Here is a 21,196-nt window from a genome sequence, read left to right as displayed (position 1 = left end):
CACTCATAAATCATCCTAAACAAAGCATGTTTAATCTGTGACGCGCAGGCCTGACACGCAAATTTATTACCTGTTGTAGGAAAACTGCATATGTCCCAGTGAGTCAAGCCTCTATTTACCTTTGAGAAACCAGTAAAATACTGGAAAGACAAAGTCCGCAACAAAGGGAGATGATGATGGCAATGTCTTTCGGGCTGAATTCGGGAGACAAAGCCTCGCTTTACTCAACCATCGAGCTGCCTTTTCACGGTGGATGACATGCTTGCACGACTTTCTCGACTGCACTTGCCAAAAAGATTTAGGGATTTTTCTCAAGCACATTTGTAAAACATGAATACCAAATTATCTCTTGTGGATTAGAGTTGGATAGCTGCTGTATGCCTGGTGTGAGTCATAATGCTTAGTGAGAACTGGGCACCTACTACCTTCAACTGCATGTTAGGGTAGCTTTTTAGCTTTTTAGGAACTGTGCAGTAATAGAGCATTGTGAAGGAACATGTAATTGTGCTTAAAGAAAGCAGTTTAGCAGCAACATATGTAAAAAAAAAACAGTAAACACAAGTTAGTAATGGCATTTCAAATTATATGCTAAATTAGAGTCTACTGTTAAACAGCATTTGGATCAGAATGGAGGACACTGTCTTCTTTAAATCCTGCCTACAGGTACTGTACACTGAGAGTAGATTTAGATATCTTTTGGCTTTCCTGCTATACAGTCTGACAAATTCAATTACAGTAGCATTAGCTTGATGTGCAATCGTAACTAAAATGCCAAGGAGAACTGGCTGAAAGGCAGGAATTAAAGTGGTTTCTCCCACACATTCCCTGCCGCAGACTCCCCTGATCCGTCTCGTTCTCAACATGTCTTTTCACTGGAAATGGTGGGAATGAGAAGTGATGGCACCTGCTCACTGGCTTTGGCAATGTCAGAAACTCACACGTACACAGACACGCTCGCACACGTTTTTGCTTATGATGCAATCATCGAGTCAGAAAATCTGTGAAATTAGCCAACAGTGAACTGCCCGAGTACAAAATCATCATTTGCACTCGTAGAAAATTAAAGATTTATTAAAAAAAACAAACCCTGAAAGTACTTCGAATGATTTCTTCTACTAATAAGTGAGGTCCTCAGGTGGATGTTAAGAAAAAAAACCCACAATATGTTTGTGAAATCACTCAGTAGTACGTGGCACTGTTAATCATTTGAGTCATTCCAGGTGATTAATTAAATCGATATTAGAGACAAAATGAATAATGGCAAGAGCAGATTAATTCCTGACCTTGTTCAATTTTTAATGAGCTCAGTACAATTGAGACTAAATTTCAGAAATGGAACTATAGACTTGTGTGAATATTGCAGATAATTAAAGAACTTGCGTTATTATCCGAATCTCTGCACATCTGCTGGAAAAAGGGGGCCTATCAAGCAAACAAGACAGAATGGATGTTTGAGCTACTCCCCCTTGCAGCTGATAAGCATTCAGTAGTGCGATAAACAGAGACGAATACATTAAGAAACCCAAGAGACTGATAATCTCAAGAGGGATCATCAGCTCATCATAAGGACCTTTGTATGCTGTCGTTCTCTGCCTCAGGAACCGCTCAACAAAACTACTGCAGAGTGTCAAAGTTGTACAGAAGTGAGACATAACAAGCGAGAAACATCACAGAACTCTTGCAAAGTTATACCTGTCATTATTTCTATAGAGCAAATAAACCGAAACCGCAGCGTCTTGCTTTGCGCAGAAAACATTTGATTGCTAGCTGACCATTAAGCCTAAGCAGGCACTTTTCTCCAGACCCACATTCACTGGAGTGCACCTATATCGTGTTAGCTACTCCGCTCTCCTCAGCAAACTTGTATCCTAAGGAATTTCGTTTCAAGTGTCACTTCTTCACATTAACAGTTGTCTGCTATTTGGAGCTTGAATGCCTTGGTTACTTTTAATTACAGTGGGTAATGAGAGAAGACTTTCAAACTGTGAGACACGGAGTATTTTTAGATCTCGATCTTGATTATCTAACACATTGCTGCGGTCGACTCAGATATGACTTTGTTGGAAGACTTTCTGTACCATCAATATGATTAAAATCAGTCTGGAAGAAAAGCTGTAGCACTTTGAAAAAAATATGATTTCAATCAATCAACACTTTTCTATGATGCTGTTAAATCTCTTCTGAGACTGAAAATATTTTCATCTTATGCAACTCTGTTACTTTCACATTTAATAAATAAACGTATTTGGTGATTATTTAAGAAGGTATGCTACTGTTTTTCTAATGGTTGACTTATATATCAGAGTCATTATAAGTGTAGTTGTTCAGTTATATCAGTGATATTCAGCATGACAGTTGTTAGCAGTGCATGTCCCATGACTAAGGTGTAATGTGCAGCGAGGAGAGAACCGGGGATTGGTGAGGAGTGTTGAGGGGTTTTAGAACTGTTGTTTTAATGAGCCTCAGATAATGAAATGTTATTTTAGATCCTTGTAGTCTGACTGCTGTCTTAGGAAATTGTGTGACTTTGAGTTCTGTTTGTGTTTTTCTCATTTACAACATAAGCATCTATTTCTTTCCTCGCGATCATAAGATAGATCAGACTTGACTTGTACGGCTTAATAAAGCTAGCTGCATGCATTTTTTAATTGGAGAGTGTCTGGGTCTATTTGTGGTCTGGCGCAATGTAAGTTGGAAATGCCAGCTGTCGGCATCAAAGCCCTGCTGGAACAAACCATTATTTGGCATGTCCATTCAGCTGGTTGAAATGCATCACTTACTGTGTCATATGTGTAAAAAAAATGCTGCTTAATTGATAAAGGCAAACAAACGTTTGATATATGAGAAAAATAATGTGCATTGTGACTTGTTTCGTAAAAAAAACCTCTCTCATGAACTACATTAGCATTCACTCTTTAAAAAACTGTTTGTGTTAGGGAAAATTAGTTTTTCATCCTTATCATCCTTCTCACAGAGTAGGGGGTTAAAAAAAGTCCTCAACACCTTCATCTGTGAAGCTATGACTGACAGCTGTGGCTGGTCTAGAGAGCCGTGAGCCAAGCCCCATCGCATAATGCATGCCCGACATGTCTATGTCCATCTGGGGTCCTACCCTTCAAACCACTGCCCCTTGCTCTCTGCCGGCAGAGAGACCAAGGGACAAGAGAAAGAACAGGGTGTGAAGACGGGCCTCGTAGGGCTCTGAGGGAAGCATCCAAAGCCAGCTGGTCTGGCTTTGAGGTAAATCAGTGGGTAGAGTGACACAAAGCAGCAGAAAGAAGACTTGTGGGCAGAACGGAAAGAAGAAAAAAGGAAAGTCAATGCTTGCAGAAGGAAAGGTGGAGATCGGAACAGCAGGTTCTGTGAAGGCGCATGTAGAACAACAGGTAAGACACAGGTGTCACAAAGGGCTTGAAGTCCTCACACAGGATGTGAAGTGAAATGTGATGCTAATGTCATTTTAAGTTTTATCTCCCATCCAGGATAATATGGGTTGCACATAGCTTTTCATATATTAGTCTACTGCTTTTTATTGGATTAAACTGACACAGGTAATGCAGATCACTACAATGATGTTCTTCTGTATTCTTAATAGCAAAAGTTTTTGTTGTTCTTTGTTCTTTTTTGCTAGCCTCAGTTTGAGATGATGGTAACACACGTTAACGCAAAAGTGCTGCTAAGGTGATATCTGGAAGAACCTGGATCCACGTTGCTGCCATTTGGCATCAGCTGGAACTCATAAAGGATCACGACAATGCTGATTTTTCTTTTGGTTATGAGATGTAATATTGTTGTACTAACAATGTAGTAGTACTGTTGTTCTAATAACAGAATACCACACATGAGACACTAACAGATTCAGTCACTTTGAAAACATACATCATATATTATCTAATATATTATACCACTTTTATATGCTACAATATATCTAAGGGGGTTCAACTTTTACCACAAAGACAATGTAAGAATACTTATTAAAGTACACAAAGTATATGTTCTGCTCTGTCTGGATAAAGAAAAGAAAAATCTTTTCAAAGATAGATCTCGCACTAGCATTGTTATGATATAAGCACTGCTGGGTGCAAAATATTAATTTTTTGCTACTGACTACAATTTCAGCCATCCACAAATTACAGGAAAGGCTTCAATGACTTCATCAAAGTGTAACAACTGCATGAATTGCTCATTAGACTAAAAGTACTTCAATATTTAACAAAGAAAAAACAAAACAAAACTTGCTAACACTGTCATGTGGTGCTTATAAATACATAGTAAATTTGGGAAACCCACAAATAAAAACAATTAAATGGCCTCCCATGAAAGAACAATCAGAAATGTACGTTGCCTTGCAATATGATGCTATGATTTAAAATGCTAGCATGATTTTCAGAATCAAATGGGAGGGCAGTGTAAATCAACAGCTGTAGATAGAATGGAAACATTATTACTCCCTTTTTGTTTAAGGACTTATTCTAAAATTTAATTTCATCACTTTGGCTTTTTTTGTTTTTTTCACAGGGAGGGATGGGTAATATGCTGAAAAGTCTTGAGAAAGACAGGATTTCTTTAGTGCTGACCCAATTCAGCTTAGTAAGGTGGTGTTGGGTGGGGGATGTTGGAGCATATTCCAGGATACAGTGTGGACAGGTCACAAGTCCATGATAGAATGAAGCAAACTGATTTGCCATTTAATCTGTTAGTTTGCTGCTTCTTGGCCTAATTATTCCAAGGTTGTGACATTTTGTGGTTTAATAGTTTTTTTTTAAGGTATGTTGACTTCTTGCTTTAAATTTATGAGGAATCAGGAGGTCCCAGGAACACTAAACACAGCCTTTCTTTTTACAACTCAAACTAACTGGTGAGTTAGATAATACAATGCACCGGAGACAAAACAAACACTAATCAACTTTGTACAAAACCCTCTCCGTCATTCCTAAATAAGTATAAAATGTTTCCCCATAGCACCATCAAACCATACAGTGTGTTTGAGGAGATACAGAATTGCTGCTCTGACTACCATTTTTAAAGCATTTAGAGGAAGTGAGAACTTTCAGACATTGAAAGTTTGGTTACTCTTTGTGGTCTAAAATTGATTTTATCAGCTGTATATAAAAATTTGTTACCCAAAAAGCTATTAATAATGATAATAATTGATAATAAGTGATTCTATTCCTTCACAAATAGATAATGTAGTTTAATGTGTAAAACTTCTGTGAGACTTCTGGGTTTCACTCTTAGAAAGACTGAGGATTCAGGAAGTGGATCCTTTAATAGAGCAGCAAAACCACAAAAGGATATCAAGGACATTCTTTCATTTATGTTTTTAATCTTGGAGGGGAAAAAGGTTTTTATGCTAACAAATTTAATTATTTTAAAATGAATAATTCGTGTGAGGCATAACCTGGCGTACTTTGTTAAGACAGAGTTCATGTTAACCTGCTGTTGGGTAGTAAGACGTCAAACAATAAATCTTATGCGATAAATGTATAAAGTAAAATGTAGCTAGAATAGTTTCTTGGTAAATACAGTCCAAGCTCGCATTTAAAGTAGAAGAAAAGGGTCCTTCTATTCAAGCTCCATTTCAAACCAGAAAGCCCTGTTAGCTTCAAACAGCTTTAAACTGCCACATTTAATCGTAATAGCCACTCATTTGCAAATTTGCTCCAGAATCAAGTCTATCAAATCCATAATAAACGCATAATTACAAGAGAAAATGACACCTGCCTCCAAACGCCAGTATAAACAGCGGGGCGGGCCACTCGCCACTACAGACCGTGCTAGCCACGCCTCCTGTGACGATGACCCCCGCAAATACACGTGACATGCCCATATGGGAGTCACGAAAGTCCCGCCCTCCCGCTCCGATTAGCTGCTCACGGGGCGCTGCGAGTTTTCATCGGCCCACGGACCTGCCCTTCAAACCGAATTCCATCGCTGTTGTCTTAGAGATATGACGTCAAATGTAGTTTGTAATGAGGCCGAGACCAGTGAGTTCGGAAAAGTAGCTTTTTAAATAAAAAATACGCCTTAAAGGAAGAGGAGTTGAGGACATGCTTCTATAATTTTTTTCTTTGATTTTCTACAATTTTTTGAGGCGGTAGTTCCATGTCTGAAAATGAGCACAAAATGGATTAATGCTCACCTCACATGAATGTTCACGTTTAAAACCAAAACACTGTTTAGACAGTTTGTAGTCTACATGTTTTGACGCTGTGTGTGTGTGAGAGTCGAGAGAGAGAGAGAGGGAGAGGGAGAGAGAAAGGAGGGAGTGGGGGGGCAGAGGCAGTTCGTCAGATGAGGGGAGGAGTCTCACTGACAAGAGGGAGACTGGCTTTTCTGAGTTTGTCAGCTCCCCCTAAAATAGCAGTCAGCGTGTAAATGTGAACTGAAATTACGTTTATCCACTGGAGTCACCGATATAGAGTGTCTATATACAGCGACTGACTTGGGAGTAAAGGTGAGTAACGGAAATAGAAACAATGTTGCGGAGTGTGGCAGCGATACTGTAGCTACAGTGAGAGTGAGTGTAGAAAAGCGCAAGAGGGAGACGTAGAGTGGATTTGGGAGACATTAGGAGACATCTATCTATCGTATCCTGATAACATGTAGTTTTTGCGAGGAGACAGCGTAAAAAGTGGCGTCATTTAACATAAGTCACACTTGGTAATTAGTCGCTTTCCGTGTCGTAAAATACCCAAGTGTCGTGTTTTGGGGGGTGTAGCTAGACGCGCGCGCTGTTGATATCTGTCAATTGTTAAAAACTTTTATAGGACTCATCTCTAAGCCGGTAATAAGTTGGACTAGAAGCTCGACTACATGGTCGGTTTGTCAATTGTGAGTCTTAAAACTCACACAGATTCTGACTTGTTGTCCAAAGTGTGAAATGATTAGCCGTACTTTGTAAAACGGGCGAGTCTCCTGGGGAAAATAGTAATCAGTGTGTATATAATAACACTGTTGAGCCATCACACTGACAACATCAGGCGAGCTCACACGGTGACAGTGGTAATAACAAAGTTGTCTGGCGTGAGTTTACTGCAAATTTTATGTTTTCTACAAACACCTAGCCTCCTTTAATAAAAAAAATAAAGTAAAATAAAATACATTTTATGTATGCAGGGGTATTTTTTAATTTGTAGATGTGCAGAATTATAACGTGAATAAAAAAAGTTTTTTCTTTTTCATTAGAGCAGTTGGCATGATAAAAGTCTCAGCTGAGGTAGTTGCCTATATTGTATATGTATACATATATGTACTATATATTTTCATAATTAGTTGAAATAGATGAAGGGATATGCAACTGGTTAAATATGCTCAGCCAAAGCGTGCCCAATCAAGTGAATTGATGTGAGATATTTTAGATGATCTTTGACCTTAAAGATTTCTCCCTGGTTAATAAGATCACTTGAAGGTGACACATTTTATGCATTTAAGTGACAGGCATAGTGACAGGGGCATCGCACCTTTAAGTTAAGCTGCATAAGGATCTTTGGCCAGCGGAGATTGTGCGAGAGAACCTTTGCTGCCTGGTGTTTCTTTGAATCTCTGGCACTCTGGTGACCTTAACCCCTGGCCAGAGTGGGAATTGGCCAACGGTAACCTGACCTTCTCAAATGTTTCTAGTGTATGCTACACCCTGCATAGCTCATTAATATTGCACAGAAGGAGTAGTTTTTATTCAGTTGGAACTGAAAGTAAGACTTGAAATTGTCCTTATTTTATAAGCTTTTTATAAGCTCATTCATGAGGGGATCGTGTGGAAAATATTTGTTTGTGCTTCACATTTGAACGTATAAACTGCCTTTTGTGTGGATAAAACCCAGCAAAATCAAACTTATGTTTTGCCGTGTTGAAAAAAACCCCTCTGTATGTTGCATGCATATATAAAACGTGACTTTGTCTTTACCACAGTTGTAAATATTTTACTGCTTACAGTATATTACTCCCTTATCAGGTTGAACTAATGACAAATTTCATTGTTTTTCTAGGGGCACGAGTTGTTACAGCAGCATGAAAGTGTACTTGCATTTTCTCACTGTCCTTTTTGTGCTACCGCTACTCTGAAAGCATGCACGTTACCGTACCAGCTGGTTGCCAGTGATTTCTAAAGCAAAGCATTAAAGCACCCTCCAATCTGCAGTCATTAGCTTCTGTGCTGCCCCAGGCCTCGCCAGTAATGGGCCTTGTTGCTCATGATCTACATCACGTGAGCTCCTGTGTCTAATGTGTGGATGAGGGATTTTTTCATCGCGCTGAAATGAATATCATTTTAACAATTTATGTCATGTATTAGTCAAAGGAATGAGTATGAAGGCACAGATAGGACTGTCGTAAATGTCTTTCTCACGTGTGCTGTGAACTGTTGCACTAACCTCAGAGACCTCAAATGTTCTATAGCGTCCATTAGACAAGCACACAGAGAGCTTTGATAATATGAGAGTTTTGTCCTGTATTTATTTAATCGTTATGGCTGGTATTGCACAATGACTACCAGTGTTTAGTAACTGTTTTAGCCTTGTTATATGGGATGTTTGTGTGCCCCTGCATGCCTGTGTAAATGTGCGTAAGCGCTTGTTTGCGTCTCAGCACAAGTTCTCAGTGGAAAGGGAGAAATGAGAGGTGGTGACGGTGCGAGGAATGGGCAGCTGCAGCATCTTTTACTGCACTCCTCATCCCACTTCAATCTCAGTGTCTCAGCTTCTCCTTCCAGGAGAAATGTGGAGTGTGTGGGCGAGTCGGATCTGCAATTAACGCCGGTTGTCAGAAGGAGAATGCTGGCGTTTACACGATGCCTCTGAATCACTGAGTGAAAGTCTTTTCTCCTTCACTCTCCTCCTCCCAGGACATTTTTTTTTTCAAGGAGGACAAAACAGCAGAGAGCTGAAAGCCAAGGATGCATTGAATGAAAAATAAGAGATAGAAGCTGAACATTCTTGGCCCGTTAAAGAGGATAGTGTTTCTCTGGTTGTTTGGTAAGCCAAGCTGTTCTTTTATGCTGCAGATTTCTTAAGAAAATTAAGGCCCTTATGGATATTATAGTATTATACAGTGTAGTTTGATTGCTATATTTATTTTAAATTTCTTGCATGGTTATTTATCTGTCTGTGTTTTGAATCCCTAGTTTTATTTTGTGAATCCTTGAAGTTGTGTCTATACCAGGCTAGTTATTAACTTTAAACTCATTATACTGTGTTCTCTAGCAACCCCCCCGACACCGCTCCAGCTGTGTGAGTTGGTTTGGTCCGTTAAACTTGCTACAAGATACTGAGTCTGTTCACTGACGGCAATTAACTTGAGGCGACACTTCTTAACGCACAGTTGTCTTTTCTCTGTTTTTCTTCTTTGCACGGCTATCGTTCTTTTAAATTTGTGGTATGCTTTTTTTTTTCTTTGCAAGAACTTGAATTAATATCTATGTTTAAAAGAGTCAGATGCATAACAATAATCAGTCTTCCTAACTAAAACATCTTAGCGTGAGTCATTGTTTGTTGGAACTCCTTACTGGGGCTGTATCATCAGCATGGAGATTCCAGCGTTCCTCTGTGAGACCTGGAGGTTGGATGCAGAATCTTGAGCCTGGGAGATAATGTTTTAGGCTACAGTTAACTGTAGACTGCTCCCCATGGACTATTAATTGTTATTATAAATGTATACATATAATTACTCATGTTTAGTTACATGTTTTCTTTTTCTTTTGTTAATGCTAATCAGATCACTCATGTGTCTGATAAATTCTGGACTGTGGCAGTCACTATGGGTCTTTGGTTAGTGCCGGTCCCTTACTTTAAAGACAGGACATTCATGTGTTGTGATCATGAGCCACTGGTATGGGCATGAACTAGCACTGGGTGACTGACAACAGCAACTTGCGTGAAGTATCTGACTGATTAATATACACAAAGTAAACTGAAATTTAATTAAGATATAACAAAGTCCACTGGCAAAACTCGTGCTAAGGTGCTGTCAGACAATATAAAATAATTTAGAAAAATTATAAATAAAAGAAAAATCATAGCTCTTTGATTGAATGCTTACATTTAATTGACAGTTATAAACTATGTTCATTATCTCTAGTATTTTTTAAATCTCTATAACAGCTCAAAGGGTGAAGGCATTACTCACTGAGGTACTGTTTGTATAGCAAGACAGCTAGCGGTGACCTTTCAACTGTCCTGCCCTTGACTGAGACCTCTGGTGGTAAGCCACCCTTTTGGCTCACTCAGCACATGTGCTGCTGAGCAGGGCAGAGCAGCTTAAGGCCGCACCGTCTTTTCCTGTCTCTCCTGCTCTTTCAAACAAGGCCTGGCTGGAGGTCTCTTCACCTCTACAACCTGGACCACACAGGAGACTCAGCAGGAAGATCCTCACACAGAGTCACACTGTAATGCTGTCAGCCTGCTTTTGCCACTGTAGCCTGTCAGTCTATTTACATCCATAATGCAAGCAGACTATAATGGTGAAGAATCAAGCCTATAGTCTTTATGTTTTTTTTTTTTTATGCTATTACTTTTTTTTTAAAACCCAGAATTTCTTGGTTTCTTGGGTTGTGGCTACTGTGTTAAGCATAGACTGGCCTTGCACAGTTGGTGTGGTTTGGGAGGGTAGACTGTGGAAGCATGCGCTAGAGCAAAGGTGATGACTTCAACAAGTCAAATCATTTAACACCTTTAAGATGCCTCCTCTCGTCTCTTTGACTTTCTGGACTGCACGAAAAACCACAGAATCACACTGTGCTTCATTTCTGAAGTGAGTGAGCCACACTCAAAAGACGTAGATCGAAAACACGTGCATCCCGTGCTTTCAGTCAGTATTTTTCACCTTGTTTTCATCTTGTTGTCCTGCATGGAGACCTAATATTAGTCAATGATGTAGCTAAACAATATCACGTACAAAACTAAGAAAGACATCTCTTTGCTGAGTTGCATTTTAGCCGCATCTTAATGAGACTTTGAAAAACACATAAATCAAAGGAATATATTATAATATAATTTACTAGATCAAAAGCTCTCCCATGATTGCTAATATACCCCACTGTATTGAATTACTCATGCTCTACTGTAGATCTTAAAAAGCCTCTCTCGCTGGAGATTTAACTTCTCTGTCTTTGTATAGAGTCGATGAAGTAGAAGCCTCATCAACAGACAAACAATTGAACTGTGTGCAAAGTAAAACTTTCTTCAAAGTCTGGTGTTGTCTAAGTGATGGAGGTGTTTACTGTGTTGTTCGAGAGGGCTAATATAGGCTCTTTGATTCATCAGTTACAGCCACTTAATCTAGCCGTCCATTAGGTTACCAAAAATAAAAGTCGAATGCATTAAAAAGTGTTTATCAATGGCTGGTGTATTCATTACAGCTGTGAGACTTAGGTGTCACAGCTCATACACAAAGCCCATTGACTAAAAGTTCAGTAGCTTCTGGGAGGGAACAGTTGGATCTCCTGCAGCTGGGCCGGCCCTGTGGCCAATTCAGCTGCAGGAAGGAGGCCTTGTCTGTAATATCCTTGTTTTTCTGTCTGTCTGAGAAGCCTTGTGAACTAGGACAGCTGGGGGGATGTGATTCCTCCTATTATTCTCCAGCACACATCAGCCATATGAACAGGGAAAGGAAGTGACCCCAGCCCCCTCTGCTCTGTGGAAGCTGCTCCGGTTCACCGCAGGGCTCTGACTTACAGTTTAAAGTTGTCTTCCTCTCTACTGTTTGTCAGCTATAGCACCATGAACATTGCAACGAGTTATGCATTTGAGTTTCCAAACCATTGTGCACTGAGTATGTTTTTCTGTAGATTCAGGATGATGAGATTGTCCCCACTTAAGTTAAAGTGCAAGCCTGGTCAAGTTTAATAGTTATTGGCCATCATATCATTTTACTTCTGAAATCATCCAGAAAATTAAATATTACTCTTTCTTTCTTGTACACAGTCAGGCCATGTTTTCTTCTTTTCTTTCTTTTTTTGCATTTTAATTCAGTCAAAACTTGTCCCTTTAAATCCAGGGCATTCAGAAATGATTGTCTTTGCATCTCCAGTCTCCAAATCCCAGCTCTTCATAGTGTGACTGTGATTGCGAGTGAGGTGTTGAGTCTGCCCGCTGTTTGTGCGTCTGCCCGTCTGTCCTCTTCCTTTCTCCCAGTCCACTTTCCATCTGTGTGCTGTGGGCTGCAGATCTAGGTGAAAATAGTGTAGTGTTTCCACTGGCTGTTGCCATCCTGGATTCATGTCAGACTGGGTTGTTCTTTACTTTGTTTCAATCCTCCTCTGAACCTCTGTCACTGGTCCAGCTTACAGAGGTGTTCACAGCGGGGATTGTGATTAGGGAGGCCGGGATTCATCATGAGCCCCTGGCCCTGGGATAGAGGGCCTGAGGCAATTAGCTATTTGAAGCTGGGACACAGGACCAGAGCCTCTCCAGGAATCTTTCTGTTTCCTGGAGAGACAAGTTGCGCTAAGGCCTTTGGGGTCTTTCTGTCTTCCCCTTCTCTGTCTCTCTCTGTGCGTGTTTGCACACAGTGTTCATGTGACAGCTAACACATATCATCTGATCTGGGAGAAACTGTGGGCTATAGCTCGTGAAATACCCATTTGATTATTTGCTCAGTGAATGATAATCATTCATTTCAATGCATATCAGACTAGAATGGGCAGATCTGCCTTGTACATTTTCAGGAAAAGCCTCATTAAAACTGATGTTTACTGTCATTCACGAAAGCAAAGTGATAACGTGAGTGATTATTAAGAATGAAAACTGTCACCCACTGTGACCTAAAGGAGCCTGAACAACATGAAGCACTATGACAAAATGATTTTACAAAACCTCACCTTTTTCTTCACACTTCCATCATCTCTCAGCCATGTGGTACGGAGAGATGAGTGAGTAGTTTCATTATTTTAAATGTAATATAAATGAAATGAAATGCATGAATCACAGGTCTGCGTGCGATCATTAAAAGACCAATTCTATAACATAAAATTATAAGAAAAAAAAAATCAGTGCTACTTTAGCTAGCCTTTTCACTGTTGTTATGACTCATGGCCATCCTCACTGCTCAGATTGCATAAACCTTTTATGTAATGGAACACTGTGGGAAAGAGGCATCGAGTGGAAGATAAAAATGGGAAGAGAAAATCAAATATTTATTCTGAGCTTTTTAATTTTTTTGCCCATTAAAGGCAGACATTCTCTTAAGACACCCAGTCACTATACTCCTAACAATATGGACCCCATGTATATGTTCCAAAACATGCTTTTTATTTAGTAAAATCTTCATGTGGATTTCCAAATGCTGGTGGAGAATTGAATATCTAGAAGTTCTGTGTCTAATCTGGGTTCCCAGTGTTTAAAAAAGACGTGTTGGGATTGGGTAAATGCACTGCTGCTGAGACGCATTATGCATAACGTCCCTAATATCCTTACACTGTGGATTCCCCCTGGAGGAAGATCTTGGTTCATCTTTGCTGTTTACCATTTCTGAGTTGCGGTCTGTGCAACATCAAAAGGCTGCCATGACACTTAACACAGCTCACAGGCTTACTGGGAGGTTGGGGGGGGGGGGGGGGGGGGGGGGGGACTATTGCTCCCTATGGGTTTGGCATTATTATTGTTCCCTGGTGAGAAGTCCATCTTATGATAGACAACCGTGCAAATGGACACATGCCATCATACCAAATCAGACCACAGAGCCACACTGTAATTCTATGCAAATTTATAAACCTCTAGGAGCACGCATGCATTAGTTTTTATTATTCCATGTGTGTTTGTGTGTAACACAGTGAGACAGAGCAATAAGCAACAAAAATAGGGAAATACTGAAAATACTTCATCAGTTAGAGCAAAGGGGTAACACAGGAAGTTGTTTATATAATGTCCTCATTGCTAATGTGTCATGTTAAGACAATATCCTTTGAAGCTCATACAAAGTCACAGGGAGTATGGTGATGGAGGGATTTTGCTCAGATACACAATTTGTTAAATCAACAGAGTTAATATGAGCTGAGCAGTTAGAGGTTAATATGTCGAGTGTGTTTAGGATATAGCATGACATAATTTTTCACGACTTTAACATAGTACGACTGGCTGATAATAAATAATTTATACACATCAGGAGTTGAAAAGTTTCTTAAGCCAAATCATGGTGTGATACTATGGGAAATACTGTTGCCTAAAGAAATTCCAAAATGTAGTTGCACACTTGGCCTCTGCAAATACAAATAAGAAAAAATGTTATAAAAAATCATACTGTGCCCCAGAGTCAATATCTGTACTACTGTTTAACATACTTTTAAACAGTAGTACAGTAGTACGGCTTTTTTCAGAAGCACTACTTGGCGCATAATGTGCCACTTCAACAGAGCAGTCTTGCTGGTTGGAGAACAGACTGGATGTAAAAAAAAAAGTGGGTGTAACCCATTCGTTTCTGGACTCCAATTTTTCTGCCTGTTGCCATCTGAAGTGATTATATGTAGATGAAAGAAGGGGGAAGAGCTAAGTTATCAGCCAATGTTAGCAAGCTTGTTTTGCAAGCTACATCCATAGCCTCTATGGTCACAGATAAATACCTGCTAATTAGTTCTCAGTAACATACAAATAAAACACTAGAATTTCATAAAAGACTGGTAGGCAAGTATACCACATAGAAAAGGACCAATGAGGTGTTGCTTACCAGAAAGCTACAGCTGCCAGTTGGTATGGACATTTCCCAAATAATGCAAATTTTATTAATAAAAAAAATTCACATTTTCAGGGTTTGAGGCTATAAAGAAACAGTTGTAAGGACTGTGATAAGGTTGGGCAATTGGACGAGTTTATTGACTATTGACGATAGGCTGAGCCTTTCACCAATCGTTTTTAGAGGAGCGATTTATTTATTTATTTGCCCATGATAAGTTTGCTAATATAGTTGGTTGAACATAGGAGAAACAGTCAACGTAAAAAATAATAGCGCTGTTTTAACGGCACCGTCTTGCAGCTGCGAGCAAATGCACCCTCCTCAGGTGCACACAATGCAGCGATTTATTTACTCAAACTTATAATAGAAAGAAAGAAAGGCAGTAGCCTATGTTCAGAAAAAATACAAACATTTTATTTAAATAAAAAAAGCCCCACACAACAAATACAAAATTAAACAAATAGTTAGTTAAAAATCAAAATGTCTCTTCCAAAGAGCATAAAAAAAATGTTTTGACATAAAGTTAAGTCTTTTGTGCGATTTGTGGTATCTCAAATAAATAAATAAATGAATAATCCAAAAAGTAGCTATATTAATACTGAAACAAACAAGAAAAGAAAGTAAAATATTCCATCCAGACAAAACCTATAAATTCTAAACGCGCAAATCAGTCCGTCAGTCCTGCACCAAAGTAGCAGGTTAGCATGGAAACTTAAAATGTAAGCATAGACAGTGAGTCCTGAAGGTATTTCCAGGTTGCTTCATTTAAAAAAGTGCCTTTGCACAGTAATTTTTCTTAATGATTTCTCAAGTTAGAGATTAAAAAAAACAAAAAACAAAACGAGACAAGTTTATTCGACCACCTGTCATTAAATCTAGAGCACACAAATATTATGGAACTGTGTCAAAAATTTGTTTAAAATTCAAAAATACTGAATTAGATTAACTGAATTCACATTTTTAAACCAACATTTAAACAATCACATTGGACTTCTCTGAGAAGCAAAAATTAATCAAGCATAACATTCAACCACAAAAACTATTAAACTATTATTTCTGTTTAGAAATACAAGAAAATAATTGTAATTTGCAAATTAACCAAAGATAATGATATATTTGACTATTTATTTCAGCTTTTTTGTAAAATTGTAACAATAGCAACAATAAATATATTTTAGCATAAAAATATAATTTGGTTAAAGAGCTTGCGTATATAGGTTAACCATTAAAAACATTAAAAAATCATTTTGGCAATTGCCAATTAATATAAGGTAGCTGTGGTATAAACCCAACATTGGGTCGTGGTCTAACGCAGCCTTTAATTTCAGTGTTTAAACACATTTTTCAAGATGCTGAGAGCTTCAGGACGTCGGTAAGTTTTATTAAATAACCACGTGGAAAGCCGGGAACTAAAATGTTGAGCTCTGTAACTTAATAGTAATGGTAATATTTTAGAGGCATATCCTTATGCTAACGGGACAATATAGCAACTTAACTGTATATCTATGTCATCAAGCACATCCATTTTTAATGAGATATAATTCATCATCCTGTCTGTGCATCAAAGAAGTTATCGTGATTTTCTATGTTCATGAAAGTTTGACTCAAATATGCATCAAGGGATTTACCTTGAGGAAGAGAGTAGCTTTTCTACATGAAATGGATATAACTGTTAGGTGAGGGTCATCTCTTTATCCTTGAGAAACTGAGAATCCATTCATTGGCTGGGCTTGAAAACCTGACTGACGCAAATGGATCATTGGGAATAGAAGTGTCCCAGCAGTAATTATGTTACAACGCAGCTGCCACACACTACCACACTACCACAGAGGTGGGTTGGGATGGGTGCGGGGTGCTTCTTTTAGTCTTGTTTCCCTTACATCTTTCCACATAGTTAACACAGTCATACTGTCTTCTCTCTCCCACTCCCCTTCTCACTCGCTCTCTCTGTTGTTTTCTTTCTGTCTCTCTTTCATTGGCAAAAATGCCGTCAAACCTAAACACACGTGAGCTGCAGTGGAAAGTTTCTGACTAACATTTATCCTGATCTGCTGACTGAATGTCTCATCCTTCTGTTAAATTACTCGTATAATGAGGAAAAAGTTGGTATCACATCATGTCACCTATTTCTCGCTGTTGTCTTCCTGGCCTCTAGATCCCTACTGCCTGTGCCTTGAAGCTAAAGCAAAATGTCTGTTTCATTTTTTTTCTATTCTCCAGGCCTCCGTGGCACTAAGTCAGTTAAAAAAGAGACATGAAATTAATGTAATGTCAATGGCGTTTTCTCACGAAACCCCAAGGCACTTAGTCAAAGTCACCTTGCATAGTCCTCTCATCCCCTGACAGTACTGCGAGAGTGAGATGGAGGATGTCTGTCTGCTAAGGTTGTCAGCATATGATGTCCTTCAGTTACAAGTTGTTATATCCACTCATCGTCATTCATATTTTGCAGATTGAATACGTGTCTGGTGTTTATCTGAAGAGCGACATCATTTCCACTCAGTCGTCTATACAGTATGCTGTAGCCCACAGTGAAGCGTATTCTCAGTGAGAACAAGTTCATCCTGTGGGGCTCTCTTTCCTTTTGATGTCATTTTGCAGGTGATAAGTAGCTTTCTGTCTCCTGGTCCCTGTCTTACACCACCATCCCCCAGCCCAAGCAAGGTGCTAGCAGCATGGAGGATTGTTTGAACTTGCATTGATCCATTGTGGGATTACAGCTGGGTCATTGGAGAGTTGGACTGAGCTTCCAGTCATCAGGGCAGATTAACCACTCGCTGTCTGCTTGGCTGCCATTTCAGTGCAGGCACTCACTGCTGGCTTTGTGACTGTCCCTACATGCAGGTCACTGTTTGCTTTTGAACAATGCATTTTTATACTTTCTTCATCGAATTAGCTCCAGACTGATTTAATATGCAGGGAAACGTATCACCTAATGCAATAAGGCAAGAAACATTCTAACAGTGCTTAAATCTGTAAGCAACCTATGAAAGACTTGCAATTCCTGATTTCAGTCTCAGTATTTTGGCCTGCAGGGTCTTCTCTAGTGCAAACTGTATGAATTTTGTTTTTAACACGTTCAAGGTGTTCATATCATAAGCATTTTAGCCTTTCCTTGAAATGATATTCAAATCTCTCCTGTGTGAGAAATGTCACCCCCAAGCTATGCTTTACAGAGGAAGGGGAAGTGCTGCAGAAAGTCCATGTTTTGCAGACTGCCCCACCTCTCTCTACATTTCTCAAAGCCTCCTTTTTCACTTTTTTGTTCACATGCCCTTGCGATAGCTCATGTTAATTATGTCTCATTAGTTGCCTTGGAAACTGAGGTGAGGGAATGTATAACATGAGTTTAAAGAAAGGGAGAATTAAAAAGAGACGAAGAAAAATAAATCATGAGAAATGGCATGAAAGAATAAAAAAAAGAAAGAAGGGGGAGGGCAAAAAAGGGGGGGGGGATAGAGAAAGTGGTTGTTAAAGGATCAGCCGTGTGTCAGATTAGCATCAGGAGACATTAACACTAGTGATGCTGCTGGGGCCACAATACTGCCTTTCACTGCTGGAGAGGGAGATAAGCGCACTCTCACAAAAGGGAAGAGGGAGTGAGTGTGAGAGGGCTGGCTTGCCTCCACTCCCCTCAGGCCAACAGCCCCATTTACAGGTACAGCACCTCCTGATTAAAGCGAGAACAAAGAGGTGGATGTTCATTTCCTACTGCGCTGGTGTCAAGGCGCCATTGAAACAAATTGGTAAAACTGTGGATTTAGGCCGCTTCGCTTTATGTCTTCAGTCTGCCAGAAGCTAATCATAACCGAGCCACAATGTTGACACTTTGAGTTTGATACACTTAAGAATGTCGTCATGGATTATTTCACAGAATCTGGGTGTCAATGCACATCAGATTACCGCGTGAGGCTGTTGCATGCTCGGGAATGTACTTCTGTCTTAATCATGTTGTTTATATATTAACTTGAGTTGTGAGCACCGTGATTCATTCTTATGTAACCACTGGAGTGTTTGAATAACTAGAAAAGGCCTCTGTCTGCTAATTGTAAAGTGAGTGGCCAAAAGCATCCTGTGCACGTCGTCCGGCCTGTTTAATGATCCTTACAGTAAACACTGTAAACAGACAGGGCAAAGCCACAAGAGATGAGCCTCCGTTGTTTAGTCTTCGACTTACATTCAGGATGATAATAAGGGGAAGGATCAGAAGGGAGGGTATCCCCAAGGTGGTCCCTCCCTTTCTTCCTCCCCACTGTCTTGCCCCGCTCCCTCTGTCTCCCCCATAGAGGGGCACTTAGAAAGGTCCTGAATAACAGGAAGTCGAGGGGCAGGAAGTTAAGTTTTGTCTGCCCACGGCCTGTGGTAGGATACTGAGGCTAACTCTGCCTTGCACAGGAAGTGCAACTGTCACGGCTATGCTTAAGACTCTGGCTGCTGTCCATCACCTTCAAAGAAGTTGAAGCGCGCTTGCTGCGTATAGCTACATATGGTGGGTACGTCTTTAACACAAGCCACATAGGATGAATCTTCAAAATCTTCTTTGAGACATTCTTATTATATTATGATGTTTGAGATGTTGAGTGAAAAAAAAAAAGTTTCTAGTTTATAAGCTTCATTACGGACTAACTGCATAGCACTGGCCTCATTTTTTGCTCATTAGGTACATCTCACAACAGAAATGTAATTTTATGTTACCTTTTATATAGGGCAGCAGATGAGAGAGTAATGGTTCAACTTTGTGTGGAACGAGCGCAGGCTTACAAGGAGGGAGGGAGGAGGCTGGATCCAGTAATTACACTGGGAATTGAGCATGTTTTATTGATTGTGAAAGGGCTAGACCTGTCACCAAGCCTCCCAGTGTCTCAGTGGTCCGTCTTAAGGGAGGAGGAGGAGGACTAGCATTCTTGTCACTTGACCAGTGTCGCACCTCATCACAGAGGATCGCTGCGGCACTGTTAATAAACAACTGCAATGCTTAGTCACTTGTATAGGCATGGCATATTCTAAAACTGCGTGTTTGTTTAACAGCAGGTATAGTAGGGGATGCCATATTGACTTTATGTCAAGCTGTGGCCGTTGCTACAGTGACATGTTCTCTGCACATTGATTTATGTGTTACAAATGTTTGGTAAGCATCTTTCAGAAGTGCTGGATTGGTTTATATCAAAGTGGACCAGGTGTGTCACATCAAGGTCCTTTTAATGTAGTGTTGTTATACAATGTGCTGTTTTGTGTGCACAAACTAAAGCTTCTCCTAAATGCAAAATCATTTAGTATCTGTGTGGCTTTTCATGAAAAAGCTTGAGGTAATGTTGGATTCACAGTAGATATGGTTTCTGTATGTGGAGGCAGCCATTCAGATATGTGGGTTTTTTCAGGGCTTGTAGAAATGTTTCCTGCAGTGTCTTTATGAAACTGCAACATTACAATGCATCAACCTCATAATGACAGACAGCCAAGAAGAGCAAAAAATGTAATGCTGGAAAAACTAACACTAAAGCTAACATTAGTGAGCTGCATGAGTCATTTCTAGTTTTACAGAACTGGAAGCCTTGCACTATCTCCCAATCAGATTATTGTGCAGCACATGCAGAAGGCAGAGAAGAATAAGTGGTAGTATTAAACATGCGATCTTCTAGCTGTAAATCAACAAAACAGAATAGAAAAGTGTATTTAATATGGAACTTTGATGCTAATCCATTCGCCTCGGTCACTATCAACACCGTTCATTCATTTCCATGCATCTTTATTGCAAACAAGGTGACTTTATCTTCTTCGTCTACTTTGCTAATATCCACAGAATGCTTTATAATTTACTGAGTGGAACCTTTTGCAGCAGGTAAAGGACCAATGTGTATTATTTAGTGGCCACTTGCAGTGAAGGTAAGATAACAAAAGCCCAGTTATCATTTTAAGGTGATTTTACACAAATTAAAAGACTCAAATCGCTGCCAGTAGAGTTCCACTAAATAACTCTGCTGGAAAGAAAGAGGTTTTACTGTTGACAGTGAGTTTACAGGAGTCAGCTGCGTGACTATACTGTACATTTTTTCTAAGGTGGGCTCATAGCCTCATATGGTATCCTGGTCCTGGTTCAGTGCTTTTCTCCTTTTATGTTTATTGTCTATGTCTCTGTTTCCTACGCACATGCACACTCACTTGTACAAAGAGCACATGATTTAGGCCATAAACAGATACTCTGTCCCATTCCAACACTCAAGAGAAGTTAAGAGTGTCACGCAGAAACACGCACTCTGCTACAGTGCAGACATTGTTCTACTTTGTAATCTGAACATCTTCTGACATGTTTATCCGGTTGGTAAGACCAGCTGAATTATCCCACTCACTTCAGGACGTTGAAATTGCGTTATTTATTCTATGCCAAAGTATATTGTGATAACCAGAGTAACACATCAGTGATTGCTGTTGTTCAAGTCTTGAAAATAATGTTTTGTTAGCTAGCCACTTTAGATTTTGACTAAGTTGTGATGAATATGGACACTAAGTTTGGAGCGTGGCACACCTGCAGTCTGAA

General features: G+C 39.7%; 1 protein-coding gene across 10 annotated transcripts in view; it reads left to right on the top strand.

The window, feature by feature from the left end:
- Positions 1-3,123: 3,123 nt before the first annotated feature.
- The window catches only part of mef2aa (myocyte enhancer factor 2aa), a 62,105-nt gene continuing 44,032 nt past the window's right edge, over positions 3,124-21,196 (top strand). For 4 of the 10 annotated variants that reach the window (XM_005470785.4, XM_005470783.4, XM_005470784.4 and 1 more), the window contains exon 1: positions 6,275-6,457. The gene's annotated coding sequence lies outside the window, so the exon portion shown is untranslated. Of the gene's footprint in view, positions 3,387-6,273; positions 6,458-8,842; positions 8,973-21,196 lie in introns of those variants that run through there. The other 6 variants (XM_025908684.1, XM_025908678.1, XM_025908683.1 and 3 more) reach the window with 4 other exon arrangements.

This window comes from Oreochromis niloticus, linkage group LG7 (genome assembly GCF_001858045.2).
Source record: "Oreochromis niloticus isolate F11D_XX linkage group LG7, O_niloticus_UMD_NMBU, whole genome shotgun sequence".
In the NCBI taxonomy this organism is placed as follows: domain Eukaryota; kingdom Metazoa; phylum Chordata; class Actinopteri; order Cichliformes; family Cichlidae; genus Oreochromis; species Oreochromis niloticus.
The sequence above is the reverse complement of the archived record's forward strand: the minus strand, read 5'-3'. Positions and strand labels throughout refer to the sequence as shown.